The 16,106-nt window shown below is 56.3% G+C and overlaps 1 long non-coding RNA gene across 1 annotated transcript in view; it reads right to left on the reverse strand.

Annotated features, from left to right (window-relative positions):
- LOC140485504 (uncharacterized) overlaps window positions 1–16,106 on the reverse strand; it is a 57,457-nt gene that overhangs the window by 24,144 nt on the left and 17,207 nt on the right. Inside the window, exon 2 of the long non-coding RNA XR_011962367.1 lies at window positions 14,610–14,738. This is a non-coding gene — a long non-coding RNA (uncharacterized lncRNA). The remainder of the gene's footprint in view (window positions 1–14,609; window positions 14,739–16,106) is intronic.

Raw genomic sequence — 16,106 nt, forward strand, 5'->3', positions numbered from 1 at the left:
AGAGAGAGGGGGTTTGAGAGAGATCACGTTGTTAGAGAGTGGGGGAGTGAGAGAGAAGGGGAGTGAGACAGAGGGGGTTGGAGAGAGACAGAGACGGGTGAGAGAGAGGGGTAAGAGAGAGGGGGGTGTGAGAGAGAGTGCGAGTGAGAGGGTAAGAGAGAGGAGGTTTGAGAGAGAGAGGGGAGAGAGAGAGCGAGTGAGGGGGTGAGAGACAGAGGGGTGGGAAAGAGAGGGGGAATGGAAGAGAGTGGGGGGTGGGAGAGAGAGGTGGGTGGGAGAGAGAGTGGGGGGGTGAGAGAAAGGGGGAGAGATAGAGAAGGGATTGAGAGAGAAAGGGGGACAGCAAGAGAAAGAGGGATGAGAGAGATGGGACGCGAGAGAGAGAGAGCAAAAGTAGTGAGAGAGGTGGTGAGATAGACAGTGAATGACGGGTTGAGAGAGAGAGAGAGAGACAGCGAGAGAGAGAGAGAACGAGTGCACGGATGAAAGAGTTAGAGGGGTGTGAGGGAGATGGGGTGAGAGAGTGGGCGGTAGAGAGAGAGACAGAACGAGAGCAAGGAGGAGGGAGGAAGAAAGGGGTCAAAAGAGAGAGAGAGAAATGGGGCAAACGAGAGAAAAAGGGAGTGAGAGAGGGAGTATACAGAGAGAGAGAGAGAGCGGGGTGTGAGACAGAGTGCGAGAGGGAAAGGGAATGAGAGAGAGAAAAAGGGAGCGAGAGACAGAAGGCAATAGAGCGAGAGAGAGGGCGGGATAAGAGAGAGGGCAGGGGAGAGAGGGGTGAGAGAGAGAGAGGGGAGAGAGAGAGAGACAGAGAGGTGGGTAAGAGAGAGAGGGTGTGAGCTGGGGAGAGAGGGTGAAGGGGTGTGTGTGAGTGAGAGAGGGGTGAGGGAGAGGGTGTAACGGGGAGAGAGGGTGAGCGGTGACAGAGAGAAAGGGGTGAGAGAGAGAGGGTGAGAGACAGCGAGGGGGAGAGATATAACAAGGTGAGAAAGAAAGAGGGTGTGTGAGAGAGAGGGCTGAGAGAGAGAGAGGGGCTTAGAGAGAGAGAGCGTGAGAGAGAGAGGAGGTGAGAGACAGGGGGTGAGAGAGATAGTGAGTGGGGAGAGAGAGGGAGTTAGTGGGGAGAGAGATGGAGTGAGAAAGAGAGTGGGTGAGAGAGGGGGTGAGGTGGTGGAGAGAGAGGGGTGTGAAGAGGTGAGAGAGTTAGAAGGGCGTGAGAGAGAGGGTGTAATAGAGAGGGGGCGAGAGAGTGGGTTGAGAGAGAGGGGGGGTGAGAGAGAGCGAGGGGAAGAGTTATAACAAGGTGAGAAAGAAAGGGGGAGTGTGAGAGAGAGGGGCTGAGAGAGAGAGGGGCATAGAGAGAGAGAGGGGGTGAGAGAGAGGGGGTGAGATAGGGAGAGTGAGAGAGAGGAGGGATGAGAGTGGGAGGGGAGAAAGAGGGACGGGACGAGAGAGGGAGGGTGAGAGAGAGGGGGGTGTGAGAAGGGAGGGAGGGGGAGAGACGGGGAGCGAGAGAGGTGGGAGAGAGGGGGAGAGAGGGAGGGTGTGAGAGAGAAGGGTGTGAGAGAGAGGTGAGAGAGAGGGTGAGAGAGAGGGGTGGGGGGGAGAGAGAGAGAGGGGAAGAGAGAGGGGGAGAGAAGGTTAGAGAGTTAGAGTGGTGAGAGAGGGATGACAGAGAGAGGAGGTTGAGGGGGGTGTAAGAGGAGGGTGGGGGGATGAGAGGGGGCGGTGCGTGAGGGAGTGTGTGGGGGATGGGGTGGAAGAGGGGGTGAGAGAGGGGGGTGAGGGAGGTGGGGGGAGATAGCGGGGTTTTGAGAGGGAGATGGGAGAAAGAGAGGTGTGTGAGAGAGCTGGGTGAGAGGGCGGTGAGGGGGGCTGAGAGAGAGAGAAGTGGATGAGAAAGAGAGTGGGGGTGAGAGAGAGAAGTTGGTGAGAGAGGGGGGATGAGAGAGAGCGGAGGGTGTGAGAGAGGGAGATGGGAGTGAGAAAGAGGGTGGTTGAGAGAGAGAGGTTGAGAACGAGGGGGGTGAGAGAGAGGGGGTGAGAGAGAGGGAGTCAGAAAGAGAGAGGGGATGAGAAAGAGATAGAGAGAGGGAGGGGGTGAGGGAGAGAGGCTGTGTGCGAGTGTGTGTGTGAGAGAGACAGTGATAGAGGGAGGTCAGACAGAGGGGATGTGATTAGATTACTTACAGTGAGGAAACAGGCCCTTCGGCCCAACAAGTCCACACCGCCCCGCCGAAGCGCAACCCACCCATACCCCTACATTTACCCCTTACCTAACACTACGGGCAATTTAGCATGGCCAATTCACCTGACCTGCACATCTTTGGACTGTGGGAGGAAACCGGAGCACCCGGAGGAAACCCACGCAGACACGGGGAGAACGTGCAAACTCCACACAGTTAGTCGCCTGAGGTGGGAATTGAACCCGGATCTCTGGCACTGTGAGGCAGCAGTGCTAACCACTGTGCCACCGTGCCGCCCACTTTTCTTTTTTTTTTCTAAGAAGAAGAAAATAGGGATGTGAGAGACATTGGGGTGGGAGAGGGAGGGGGTGACAGAGAGAGAGGGTAAGGGTGTGAGAGAGGGTGTGAGCGAGGGAGAGAGTGAGGGGTGTTGAGAGGTGAGGGTTGAGAGAAGGGGTGAGAGGGAGGGGTTGAGCGAGGGGGTGAGAGAGAGCGGGTGAGACAGAGGGTGTGAGAAAGAGAAGGGTGAGAGAGAGGGGTGAGAGAGAGAGAGGGGTTGAGAGGGGTGGGTGAGGGGGGTGAGAGAGATAGGGTTCGAGAGAGAGGTGGCGAGAGAGGGTGGTAGAGAGAGAGGGGGTGACAGAGAGAGAGAGGGTAAGGGGGTGAGAGAGGGTGTGAGCGAGAGAGAGGCTGAGGGGTGTTGAGAGGTGAGGGTTGAGAGAAGGGGTTGAGAGAGGGGGTGAGAGAGAGCGGGTGAGACAGAGGGTGTGAGAAAGAGAAGGGGTGAGAGAGAGGGATGAGAGAGAGAGGGGTTGAGAGGGGTGGGTGAGGGGGGTGAGAGAGAGAGGGTTCGAGAGAGAGGTGGAGAGAGAGGGTGGTTGAGAGAGAGAGGGAGAGAGAGAGGGGGTTGAGAGAGAGGGGTGAGAGAGAGAGAGTTCGAGAGTGAGGGGGTAAGAGAGAAAGGGGCTGAGAGAAAGGGGGTGAGAGAGAAGGGGTGAGAGAGCGAGGGGCTGACAAAGAGAGAGAAGGGTGAGAGAGAGCGAGGGGTGAGAGAGGGGGGTTTAGAGAGAGAGGGGGTTTGAGAGAGCGAGAGACAGCGGGTGAGAGAGAGGAGGAGGAGGGGGTGTGAGAGAGAGAGGGTGAGAGGAAGGGTGAGAGAGAGGGTTTGAGAGAGAGGGGGTGAGAGAAAGAGGGGTGAGAGAGAGAGGGGTTAGAGAGAGAGAGAGGTGAGAGAGGTGTGAGTGAGAGAGGTGTTGAGAGTGAGGTGGGTTGTGAGAGAGAGAGGGAGTAAGAAGGAGAGTGGGGGATGAGAAAGAGACAGAGAGAGGGTGGGAGAGAGGGAGGGGGTGAGAGAGAGAGGGGTAAGAGAGAGGGGCAGTTTGAGAGAGTGCGAGTGAGAGGGTAAGAGAGAGGAGGTTTGAGAGAGAGAGGGTGAGAGAGAGCTAGTGAGGGGGTGAGAGACAGAGGGGTGGGAAAGAGAGGGGGAATGGAAGAGAGTGAGGGTGGGAGAGAGTGGTGGGTGGGAGAGAGAGTGGGAGAGAGGGGGGGTGAGAGAGAGGTATTGAGAGAAAGGGAGACAGCGAGAGAAAGAGGGATGAGAGAGATGGGACCCGAGAGAGAGAGAAAGTGAAAGGGGTGAGAGAGGGGGAGAGATAGACAGTGAATGAGGGGTTGAGAGAGAGAGACACAGAGACAGAGAGAGAGAACAAGTGAACGGATGAGAGAGTTAGAGGCGTGTGAGGGAGAGTGTGTGAGAGAGTAGGGCGCTAGAGAAAGACAGAACGAGAGCAAGGAGGAGGGAGGAAGAAAGGAGGCAAAAGAGAGAGAGAGAAATGGGGCGAACGAGAGAAAGAGGGTGCGAGAGAGGGGGTATAACAGAGAGAGAGAGAGTGGGGTGTGAGACAGAGCACAAGAGAGAAGGGGAATGAGAGAGAGAAAAAGGGAGCGAGAGACAGAATGTAATAGAGCGAGAGAGAGGTGGGGATGAGAGAGAGGGCGGGGGAAAAAGGGGTGAGAGAGAGAGACAGAGAGGCGGGTAAGAGAGAGGGTGTAAGCGGGGAAGATAGAGTGAAGGGGTGAGAGAGAGAGAGAGGTCAGAGAGAGAGGGTGAGGGGTGACAGAGAGAGAGAGGTGTGAGTGAGAGAGCAGGGTGGAGAGAGAGAGGATGTGAGAGAGAGGGGGTCAGAGAGAGCAAGGGGGAGAGATATAACTAGTTGGGTGAGAAAAGGGGTGTGAGAGAGAGGTGCATGAGAGAGAGGGCCTTAGAGACGCGGTGAAAGAGAGGCGGTGAGAGAGAGGGGGTGAGAGAGATAGTGAGTGGTGAGAGCGAGAGGGAGCGAGAAAGAGTGGGTGAGAGAGAGGGTTGAGAGAGAGGGGTGAGAGAGGGGGAGAGAGGGGGGAGTGGTGGTGGAGAGAGGGAGGTGTGACGGGTATGAGAGAGAGGGTGTAATAGAGAGGGGGAGAGAGAGTGGGATGAGAGAGTGGGGTGAGAGAGAGGGGGGCTGTGAGAGCGGGAGGGCCTGAGAGAGAGAGATGGGCTGAGAGAGAGGGGTTGAGATAGGGAGAGTGTGAGAGAGGAGGGAAGAGAGTGGGAGGGGGAAGAGGGACGGGACGAGAGAGGTAGGGTGAGAGAGAGGGGTGTGAGAGGGGTAGAGAGGGGGAGAGAGAGAAGGGGAGAGAGGGGGGTAGAGAGTGGGGACAGAGGGAGGGTATGAGAGAGGGACGGGATGAGAGAGGGACGGCGTGAGAGAGAGGGCTGTGTGAGAGAGAGGTGAGAGAGAGTGAGAGAGAGGGGTGGGGGAGAGAGAGGTGAGAGAGAGTGAGAGAGAGGGGTGAGAGAGGGGGAGAGACTTAGAGTGGTGAGAGAGAGAGGGATGACAGAGAGAGTGGGTTGAGTGAGGGGGGTGTAAGAGGAGGGTGAGGGAGGGGGAAGAGGGAGGGGAGTGAGAGGGGGCGGTGTGTGAGGGAATGTGTGGGGGATGGGGGTGGGAGAGGGGGTGGGAGAGGGGGATGAGGGAGGTGAGGGGGAAGATAGAGGGACTGTGAAAGGGGGATGGGAGAGAGAGAGAGGTGTGTGAGAGAGCTGGGTGAGAGGGTGGTGAGGGGGTGCTGAAAGAAAGGTGGGTGAGAGAGAGAGTGGGGTTGAGAGAGAGACGTTGGTGAGAGGGGGATGAGAGAGAGGGGAGGGTGAGAGAGAGGGGTATTGAGAGAGAGAGATAGATGGGAGTGAGAGAGAGAGGGTGTGAGAGAGGGGAAGAGAGAGAGAGGGTGAGAATGAGGGGGGTGAGAGAGAGAGGGGGTTAGAGAGATGGAGTCAGAAGGAGAGAGAGGTAATGAGAAAGGGATAGAGAGAAGGTGGGAGAGAGGGTGGGGGTGAGGGAGCGAGGGTGTGTGTGAGTGTGTGAGAGAGAGAGTGAGAGAGGGAGGTGAGAGAGAGAGGGGGAGAGAGGGAGGGTGTGAGGGTGGGAGGGTGTGAGAGAGGGACGGGATGAGAGAGGGAGGGTGTGAAAGAGAAGGGTGTGAGAGAGAGGTGAGAGAAAGGGTGAGAGAGAGGGGTGGGGGAGAGAGAGGGGTGAGAGAAGGTTAGAGAGTTAGTGTGGTGAGAGAGAGACGGATGACAGAGAGAGGAGGTTGAGGGGGGTGTAAGAGGAGGGTGAGGGGGGTGAGAGGGGGCGGTGCGTGAGGGAGTGTGTGGGGGATGGGGTGGAAGAGGGGGTGAGAGAGGGGGGTGAGGGAGGTGGGGGGGAGATAGCGGGGTTTTGAGAGGGAGATGGGAGAAAGAGGTGTGTGAGAGAGCTGGGTGAGAGGGCGGTAAGGGGGGGGCTGAGAGAGAGAGAGGTGGATGAGAAAGAGAGTGGGGGTGAGAGAGAGAAGTTGGTGAGAATTGGGGGGAAGAGAGAGAGCGGAGGGTGTGAGAGAGGGAGATGGGAGTGAGAAAGAGGGTGGTAGAGAGAGGGGAAGAGAGAGAGAGGTTGAGAACGAGGGGGGTGAGAGCGAGGGGTGAGAGAGAGGGAGTCAGAAAGAGGGAGGGGCTGAGAAAGAGATAGAGAGAGGGTTGGAGAGATGGAGGGAATGAGAGAGAGAAGGGTAGGAGAGAGAGATGGTGTGAGAGAGCGGGTGAGGGGGTAAGAGAGCGCGGAGGTTTGAGAGAGAGAGAGAGAGGTTGAGAGAGGGTTTGAGAGAGAGAAGAGGGGTGTGAGATAGAGAGTGAGAGAGGGAGGTGAGAGAGAGGGGATGTGAGAGACATTGGGGTGGGAGAGAGAGGTGGTGACAGAGAGAGATAGAGTGTGTGAAGGGTTGAGAGGGGGAGTGAACGAGGAAGAGAGTGAGGGGTGTTGAGAGATGAGGGTTGAGAGAAGGTGGTGAGAGAGAGGGGTTGAGCGAGGGGGTGAGAGAGAGGGTGAGACAGAGGGTGTGAGAAAGAGAAGGGGTGAGAGAGAGGGGTGAGGGAGAGAGGGGTTGTGAGGGGGGGTGAGAGCGAGGGATGTGAGGGGGGTTTGAGAGAGAGGTGTGAGAGAGAGAGGGTTCGTGAGAGAGGGAGAGAGAGGGGGTGGGACAGATGGGGAATGGAGAAAGATGGGGTGGGAGAGAGAGGGAGAGAGAGAGAAGGGTGAGAGGGAGAGTGAGTGAGAAAGAGGGGAAGTGGAAGAGAGAGAGGGGTGGGAGAGAGAGAGTGGGGAGAGAGAGAGTGGGGTGAGGGAGAGAGCGGGTGAGTGAGAGAGTGGGGTGTGAGAAAAAGGGGGAGAGACAAAGTGGGAGTGAGAGTGGGTCAGAGAAAGAGTGGAGGTAAGACAGAGAAGGGGTGGGAGAGAGAGCGTGGGAGAGAGAGGGGTTGAGAGAGAGACGGTGAGAGGGAGATGGGGGTAAGAGAGAGAGGAATGAGAAACAGACAGAGAGAGGGTGGGAGAGAGGGAGGGAATGAGTGAGAGAAGGATAGGAGAGAGAGAGATGGTGTGAGAGCACGGGTGAGGGGGTAAGCGAGCGCGGAGGTTTGAGAGAGAGAGGGGTTGAGAGAGGGTTTGAGAGAGAGAAGACGGGTGAGAAAGAGAAGGGGTGAGAGAAGGGGGTGGGAGAGAGAGTGGTTGAGAGAGGAGGCGTGAGAGCGAGGGGTGTGAAGGGGGTGAGAGCGAGGGGTGAGAGGGAGAGGGTTCGAGAGAGAGGGAGAGAGAGAGATCGGGATGGGAGAGAGAGGGGTGAGAGAGAGAGAGAGAAGGGTGAGAGAGAGAGACGGTGAGAGTGAGATGGGGTAAGAGAGGGAGTGAGGAGAGAGGGGGGTGAGAAAGAGACTGGGAGAGAGGGTGGGAGTGAGAGAAAGAGAAAGGTAAGAGAGAGAGGGGGTGTGAGAGAGAGTGGGTGAGGGGTTAAGAGAGAGAGGAGGTTTGAGAGAGAGAGACGGGTGAGAGACAGTGCGGGTGAGGGGGCGAGAGGGGGTGAGATATGGGGTTGATAGAGAGAAGGGGGGTGAGAGAGTGGGGGGCTGAGAAAGATAGAGAGGGAGGGTGAGAGAGAGAGGGGGTTTGAGAGAGCGAAAGAGAGTGGGCGAGAGAGAGAGAGGGGATGAGGGGGTGAGAGAGAGAGTGTGAGAGAGAGAGGGTGAGAGAGAGGGAAGGGGGTGAGAGAGTGGGTGAGAGAAGGGTGAGAAAGAGAGAAGGGGAGAGAGAGAGAGGGCTGAGAAAGAGAGAGAAGGGGAGAAAGAGAGGGGGTCAGAGAAAGAGTGGATGTGAGGGGTGTGGGAGTGGGGGTGAGAGAGAGGTGGTGAGAGAGCGGGGATGAAAGAGGGCAGGGTGAGGGAGAGGGGGGCTGAGAGAGAGAGGGTGAGAGAGAGAAAGGGTGAGAGAGAGAGGGGTTGAGAGAGAGGGCTTGAGAAGAGGGGTTGAGAGAGAGGGGATGAGAGAGAGAGGGGGTTTGAGAGTGAGAGGGATTGAGAGAGAGGGGAGTAAGAGAGGGGGTTGAGAGAGAGGGTGTGAGAGAGAAAGGGGTTCGAGAGAGACGGGATGGGGGAGAGATGGGGATGGGAGAGAGAGGGGTGAGAGAGAGAGAGGGGTTGAGAGAGAGGGGTTGAGGGAGGGGTTGAGAGAGAGGGTTCGAGAGAGAGGTTTTGAGAAAGAGTGGTTGAGATGAAGAGGGGGTGGGAGAGAAATGGGGATGGGAGAGGGGGTGAGAGAGAGAGAGAAGGGTGAGAGAGAGAGTGGGGTGAGAGAGAGAGAGGGGGTGAGAGGGAGAGGGAGTGAGAAAGAGAGGGAGTGGAAGAGAGAGAGAGAGGGTGAGAAACAGAGGGGTGGAAGAGAGAGAGGTGCCAGAGAGAGAGTGGGGTGAGAGAGAGAGTGGGGTGAGAGAGAGGGTGTGAGTGAGAGAGAGGGGTGAGAGAGAGAGAGAGCAAGGTGAGTGGGGTGAGGGAGAATGGAGGACAGACAAAGTGGGATCGAGAGTGGGTCAGAGAAAGAGTGGAGGTGAGACAGAGAGGGGGTGGGAGAGAAGGGGTGGGAGAGAGGGGGTGGGAGAGAGGGGGTGGGAGAGAGAGAGAGCGGTTGAGAGAGAGAAATGGGAGTGAGATGGAGTAAGAGAGAGAGGGATGAAAACTAGACAGAGAGAGGGTAGGAGAGAGGGAGGGAGTGAGAGAGAGAAGGGTATGAGGGAGAGGCGGTGTGAGAGAGAGCGGGTGAGGGGGTGAGAGAGAGCATGTTTGAGAGTGAGAGGGGTTGAGAGAGAGGTGTTGAGAGAGAGAAGAGGGGTGAGAAAGAGAGGGGGTGAGAGAGAGGGGTGAGAGAGAGGGGGATTGAGAGTAGGGGTTGAGAGCGAGGGGTGTGAGGGGGGGTGAGAGCGAGGGGTGAGAGGGAGAGGGGTTGAGAGAGAGAAGAGGGGTGAGAAAGAGAAGGGGTGAGAGAGAGGGGTGAGAGAGAGAGGGGGATTGAGAGTAGGGGTTGAGAGCGAGGGGTGTGAGGGGGGGTGAGAGCGAGGGGTGAGAGGGAGAGGGGTTGAGAGTAGGGGTTGAGAGCGAGAAGAGGGGTGAGAAAGAGAAGGGGTGAGAGAGAGGGGTGAGAGAGAGAGGGATTGAGAGTAGGGGTTGAGAGCGAGGGGTGTGAGGGGGGGTGAGAGCGAGGGGTGAGAGGGAGAGGATTCGAGCGAGAACGGGAGAGAGAGAGATGGGGATGGGAGAGAGAGGGGTGAGAGAGAGAGAAGGGTGAGAGTGAGAGACGGTGAGAGTGAGATGGGGTAAGAGAGGGAGTGAGAAGGAGAGAGAGGGGATGAGAAAGAGACTGGGAGAGGGTGGGAAAGAAGGAGTGACTGAGAGAAAGAGAAGGCTAAGAGAGAGAGGGGGCGCGAGAGAGAGCGGGTGAGGGCTTAAGAGAGAGAGGAGGTTTGAGAGAGAGAGGGGGGTGAGAGACAGAGCGGGTGAAGGGGCGAAAGGGGGGTGAGTTATGGAGTTGAGAGAAATAGAGAAGGGGGATGAGAGAGAGGGCCTGAGAAAGAGAGAGAGGAATGAGAGAGAGAGGGTGAGAGAGAGAGAGGGATAAGGGGGGTGAGAGAGAGGGTAAGAGAGAGAGAGTGAGAGAGAGAATGGGGTGAGAGAGAGAGCGGGTGAGTGACAGAGAGGGGATGAGGGAATGAGAGAAAGGGTGAGAGAGAGAGACGGGGTGAGAGAGAGGGTGAGAGAGAGAGTGGGGTGAGAGAGAGTGGGTGAGTGAGAGAGAGGGTTGTGAGAGAGAGAGGGCGATGTGAGGGGGTGTGTGAGAGAAAGGGGGAGAGAGAAAGGGGAGGAGAGACAAAGGGGGAGACAGAGTGTGTCAGAGAAAGAGTGGTAGTGAGACAGAGAAGGGGTGGGAGAGAAGATGTGGGGGAGAGAGAGAGATTGAGAGAGAGGGTGAGAGTGAGTTGGGGTGAGAGCGAGAGGGAGTGAGAAAGAGAGAGGGGAGGAGAAAGAGAGAGAGTGGGAAAGAGGGAAGGAGTGAGAGAGAGAGAGTAAGAGAGAGAGATGGGCTGAGAAAGAGAGAGGGAGTGAGAGAGAGGGGGTGAGAGAGTGGGGGATTTGATGGAGTGAGAGAGCGGGTGAGAGAGAGGGGATGAGGAGGTGTGAGAGAGAGAGGGTGAGATGAGAGGGTATGAGAGAGAAGAGGGTGAGAGAGAGAGGAGGTGAGAGAGTGGGTGAGAGAGAGAGGGGTGAGAAAGGGAGAGAAGGGTGAGAAACAGAGAGGAGGAGAGAGAGAGGGCTGAGAAAGAGAGAGGAGGTAGAAAGAGAGGGGGTCAGAGAAAGAGTGGATGTGTGGGGGGGTGAGAGAGGGGGTGTGGGAGAGGGAGTGGGAGAGAGAGAGAGTGGGGGTGAGAGAGAGGTTGGTAAGAGAGCAGGGATGAGACAGAGGAGGGTGAGACAGAGTGGGCATGAGAGAGAGAGATGGGAGTGAGAGAGAGGGGGGTGAGAGAGAGGGGAGTGAGAGAGAGGGGGGTGAGAGAGAGGGCAGTGAGAGAGAGGGGGGTGAGAGAGAGGGGGGTGAGAGAGAGGGGAGTGAGAGAGAGGGGAGTGAGAGAGAGGGGAGTTGAGAGAGAGGGTGTGAGAGAGAAAAGGGTTCGAGAGAGACAGGGTGGGAGAGAGATGGGGATGGGAGGGAGAGGTGTGTGAGAGAGAGAGAAGGGTGAGAGAGAGAGTGGTGAGCGAGAGGGGGGTGAGATAGAGAGGGAGGGGTGGGAGAGAGAGTGGAGTGAGAAAGAGAGTGGGCTGAGAGTGACAGCGGGTGAGTGAGAAAGAGGGATGAGAGATGGGGCGATGTGAGGGAGTGAGAGAGAAAAGGGGAGAGACAAAGGGGGACAGAAAAAGGGGGAGTGAGAGTGGGTCAGAGAAAGAGTGGAGGTGAGACAGAGAGCAGCTGGGAGAGAGAGAACGTGGGTAAGAGAGGGGTTGAGTGAGATACGGTGTGAGTGAGATGGGGTGAGAGAGAGAGACATTGAGTGGGAGAGAGGGAGGGAGTGAGAGAGAGAAGGGTAAGAGAAAGAGGAGGTTTGAGAGCAAGGGAGAGGGGTGAGAGAGAGTGCGGGTGAGGGGTTGAGAGGGGGTGAGAGAGGGGTTGAGAGAAGGTGAGAGAGAGAGTTGCTGGGAAAGAGAGAGGGGTGAAAGAGAAAGAGAGAGGGGAGAGAGAGATATGGTTTGGAAGAGCAAGAGAGAGCAGGTGAGAGATAGAGGGGATGAGGGAGGTGAGAAAGAGGGTGAGATGAGAGGGTGAGAGAGAGAAGGGGTGAGAGGGAGAGCGGGTGATGTGAGGGGAGTGAGAGAAAGGGGAGAGACAAAGGGGAGAGAAAGAGTGGAGTTAGAGAGGGGGGGAGAGAGGGTGTGGGATTGAGAGAGAGGGGGTAAGAGAGAGAGGTGGTTTGAGAGAGCGAGAGAGAGCAGGTGAGAGAGAGAGGGGTGAGGGGGGATGAAAGAGAGAGAGTGAGAGAGAGGGGAATAAGAATAAGAGAGATTGGGGTGGGAGAGAGAGGGGGTGACAGAGAGAGGAGTGAGGTGGGAGAAAGTGAGGGGTTGAGAGATGGGGGTTGAGAGAGGGGGATGAGAGAGAGGGGGGTTGAGACAGGAGGGTGTGGGAGAGAGGTGGTGAGGCAGAGGGTGTGAGAGAGAGAGGGGGGTGAGAGAGAGAGAGAGAGGGGTGAGAGAGGGGGAGTGAGAGAGATGGGGTTTGGGAGAGAGGGGTGAGAGAGAGAGGGGGTAAGAGAGAGAGGGGGTGAGAGAGAGAGGGGGTGAGAGAGAGGGGTGTGAGAAAGGGTAGTGAGAGAGAGGGGATGAGAGAGAGAGGGAGTGAGAGAGAGGGGTGTGAGAAAGGGGTAGTGAGAGAGAGGGGGGTGAGAGAGGGGGTGGTGAGAGAGAGCGGGGTGAGAGAGAGGGGGAGAGAGAGAGGGTGAGAGAGAGTCGGGGTGAGATAGAGAGTGGGTATGAGAGAGGGGGGAGTGAGAGAGAGGGGGTTGAGAGAGAGGGGCAGTGTGAGAGAGGGGTGAGAGAGAGAGGGAATGAGAAAGAGAGAGGGTGGGAAGAGGGGGAGAGAGGGGGTGAGAGATGGGGTGAGAGAGAGAGGGGAGAGAGTGACGGGTTGAGAGAGAGTGATGGGTTGAGAGAGAGAAGAGGGTGAGAGAGAGAAGGAGTGAAAGCGAGGGTTGAGATGGAGAGGGGTTGAGAGGGAGGGGGGTGAGAGAGAGGGGGTTTGAGAGAGAGGCTGTGAGAGACAAAGTGGTTCGAGAGAGACAGGGTGGGAGAGAGATGGGGATGGGAGAGAGAGGAGTGAGAGAGAGAAGGGTGAGAGAGAAGTGGTGTGAGAGAGAGAGTGGTGAGAGAGAGGGGGTGGGAGAAGGAGAGGGGTGAGAGAGTGGAGTGAGAGAGAGTGGGGTGAGAGAGACAGCGGGTGAGTGAGAAAGAGGGGTGAGAGAGAGGGGTGTGAGAGAGAGGGGTGAGAGAGAGATCGGGTGAGAGAGAGACAGGCTGAGAGAGAGAGAGAGGGTGAAAGAGAGTGGGTGAGAGAGAAGGGGTGAGAGAAAAGGGGTGAGAGAGAGGTGAGAGATAGTGAGGGGTGAAAGAGAGAGAGGGGTGAGAGAGAGAAGGCCTGAGAGAGAGGAGGTGAGAGAGACTGGGTGACAGAGAACTGGTGAGAGAGAGGGAGAGAGAGAGATTTGTGTTAGAGAGAGGGATAAGAGAGAGAGGGGTGAGAGAGAGAGAGAGGGATGAGAGAGAGGGGTGCGGTAGAGAGAGTGGTGGAAGTGAGAGCGGGTGAGAAAGAGACAGGGGGTGACAGAGATACAGGCTGAGAGAGGGGGGAGGGAGAGAGTGGGTGAGAGAGAGGGGGTGAGAGAGAGAGGAGTGAGGGAGAAAGAGGGGTGGAAGAGAGAGCGGGTGAGAAAGAGACAGTGGGTGACAGAGAGACAGGCTGAGAAAGAGAGGAGGTGAGAGAGAGAGAGGGCCTGAGGGAGAGGGGGTGAGTGAGAGGGGGTGACAGAGAAGGGGTGAGAGAGAGAGGTGTGTGTGAGAGAGAGGGGTGAGAGAGGGGGTGTGTGAGAGAGATCAGGGTGGGAGAGACTGGGGAGAGAGAGGGGGCTGAGAGAGAGAGGGGTGTGAGAGAGATCGGAGTGGAAGAGAGAGCGGGTGAGAAAGGGAGGGTGAGAGAGAGACAGACTGAGAGAGGGTGAGAGAGAAGGTGAGAGAGAGGCGTGAGAGAGAGGGGATGAGAGAGGGGGTAAGAGAGAGTGAGTGGAAAGAGAGTGAGGGGTGAGAGGGTGAGGGCGAGAGGGGCGATGAGAGAGATCGGGGTGGAAGAGAGAGCGGGTGAGAAAGAGAGAGGGGGTGAGAGAGAGTGGAGGAGTGAGAGTGAGTGAGAGAGGGGTGTAGAGAGTGGGAGAGTGGGGGAGTGATGGAGACAGGGGTGAGGGGTGAGAAAGGGGTGAGAGAGAGGGGTGTGAGAGAGAGGAGAGAGAGGTGAGAGAGAGGGGGTAGAGAGAGGGGGGAGAGAGAGGGGTGGGGAGGGGAATGAGAGAGGTGGAGAGAGGGGTGTGAGAGAGGGGTGAGAGAGAGTGGAAGAGAGAGAGGGGGAGAAGGGGGAGATAGAGGGAGGTGAGAGAAAGTGGGTGAGAGAGAGGCGGAAGAGAGAGGGGGGAGAGAGACAGGGGACGGGAAGGGGGAGGGAGAGGGGTGAAAGAGAGGCTGAGAGAGAGGGGGAGAGAGAAAGGGGGTGAGAGAGGGGGGAAGAGAGGGGGAGAGAGAGGAGGGAGAGAAAGGGGAGAGGGTGAAAGGGGGAATGAGAGCGATAGGGTGAGAGAAAGGGGGTGAGAGGGGGGAGAGAGCACGAGAGGGGCAGAGAGAGAGGGTAAGAGAGTGAGAGGCGGGGAGAGAAACAGGGTGAGAGAGATGGGTTGAGAGTGCGAGGGGGTGTGAGCGAGAGAGAGAGGGGGCAAGAGAGAGAGAAAGGTGCAAATGAGCAGGAGGGAGGGGATGGAAATGAGACAGAGAGGTTGAGAGCGAGAGAGCGCACGAGAAGGGGACAAAGAGAGAGAGAGCGAGCGAGAGAGAGAGAAAGAGAGATAGCGAGGAGGCAGAGCATGATAGGGAGAGATAGAGGGCGATCCAGTGACAGAGGGATGAGAGAGAGAGGGATGGGAGGGGAGAGAGAAGTCGGGTGAGAGAGAGAGTTTGGGTGGAGAGTGAGTGAGGGGGTGAGAGAGAAAGAGAGGGTGAGAAAGAGAGAATGAGAGTGAGGGGGTGAGAGAGAGAGTCAGAGAGAGAAGTCTCAGGGAGGACTAGTACAGCAGAGGTGAAAGCAGGTCCCTCACAAGATGATGTGAATGAAGCCTAGAATGTAGCTGTTCCTTCCCCAGCTCTGTGTCTATGTCCTCTCTTCCAGGTCTGAATACAGAAGGTCACTAACCCCTCACTGTGCTGTTTACTGTGAGTGATCTTACCGGCTGCAGGATTTACTGAAGGCTCCAGACCTCCCTCTTCATGTCTCTCTGACTGACCAACCGTCTTTGATGTGGTTATGGACGAGACAGGAGTTCGGAATTCGGCTGAGACAGGAACATCCAGATGACCTACAGGAGACAGAGAAACAGACAGAATGGGGAATTAGACTGATGCAGTGAGGGTTACACATGGAGAATGGCCCTGAGTCCCACAGAGATCTGGAAAATCCCAGTCTCCATCCCTGGCCTGTGCTGCTGTGTCTCTCTGGAATGGGGTATTCCATTGGCTCAGGATCTGGAGGAGCTGCAAGAGTGAGAGACGCTGACAGAGGCAGCAATTAGACCCACACAGTGAGGGATACCACATGGAGAGAGACTGAGTGATATCAGCAGAGTGCAGGAAGGTATCAGGATCACACAATGGTCATGATAAAAGGGTTGTGATTCGTAGTGCACGGGGATCAGTACTCAGTGACTGGTGAGCTACGAGTGGGACAGGTGATGGCCTCGTACTATTCTCACCCGACTGTTCATCCAGATGTTAATGCCGGTGTCCAGTATAACCCATCTAACTGCCTAATATCCTTTTAGGAAGGAAATCTATTATAGACAGTGGGCCTGGTCTACACATGATCCAGACCCAGAGCGATGGGGTTGACTCTAAACTGATCTCTGTAATGATCCAGCAAGGCACTCAGCTCAAGGGCAGCTTGGGGTGGGCATGCGATGCTGGCCAGCCAGAGACAGCAACATCCCATGAGTGAATTAAACACAACACTGCTGGGAGCAGTGTCCTGGTCAACCATGTCGGTAAGCTTATGGACAGGGCTTTAAACTGACAGAGAGGATGCAGGGCCAGGGTTCAGGTGAAAGGAACTTTCCAAATCCAAAGAGAAAATGGTGATGTAGCTGAAGACAAGCAGAAAGGAACAGGAAGAGACAGAGTTTAACTGAAACTGTACATCAGTGAATTGGACTGTGACAAGAAATTGTGGAAAGAGTCAATTGTAATGTTCTTTTTTGGATTGGATAAAGTCTCTGCAATAAGGTGGATGGACTGTGGCACAGAGATAAATGAGGTTTAGTGGTGACAGGGTGAACAAAAGGTGGAACATGAATATTCTATTGTTCACCTCCTTGAGGGATGTCAGGGAGTGCAGGATGGGTAACCCTGACAGTAATGGGTAACAAAGGCATGACAGAGAAAGCATTTGGCCTCAGATGATGCAGCTGAATCAGCCTGAATGGAGATTCTGGGTAACACGTGTCAAAAACACAAGCAGGAGAACAGTTTAGAGGCTGCCTAACAGCATTTCATTGCTCAACCCTGTTACACATTCCAATGTATTCCTGTGTAATGCAAAGGCACTGTGATAATTCTGGGAGACTTCAGTCTTTGTATAATCTGGGACAGTCACATCGGCAAAAGGGATGTTCTCCGAACTCCTCTTTGGATGTTTCTGTCAGTGTTTCTTTGAATAACACGTTGTGCAAATG

Source organism: Chiloscyllium punctatum, chromosome 14 (assembly GCF_047496795.1).
Source record: "Chiloscyllium punctatum isolate Juve2018m chromosome 14, sChiPun1.3, whole genome shotgun sequence".
NCBI classification, from domain to species: domain Eukaryota; kingdom Metazoa; phylum Chordata; class Chondrichthyes; order Orectolobiformes; family Hemiscylliidae; genus Chiloscyllium; species Chiloscyllium punctatum.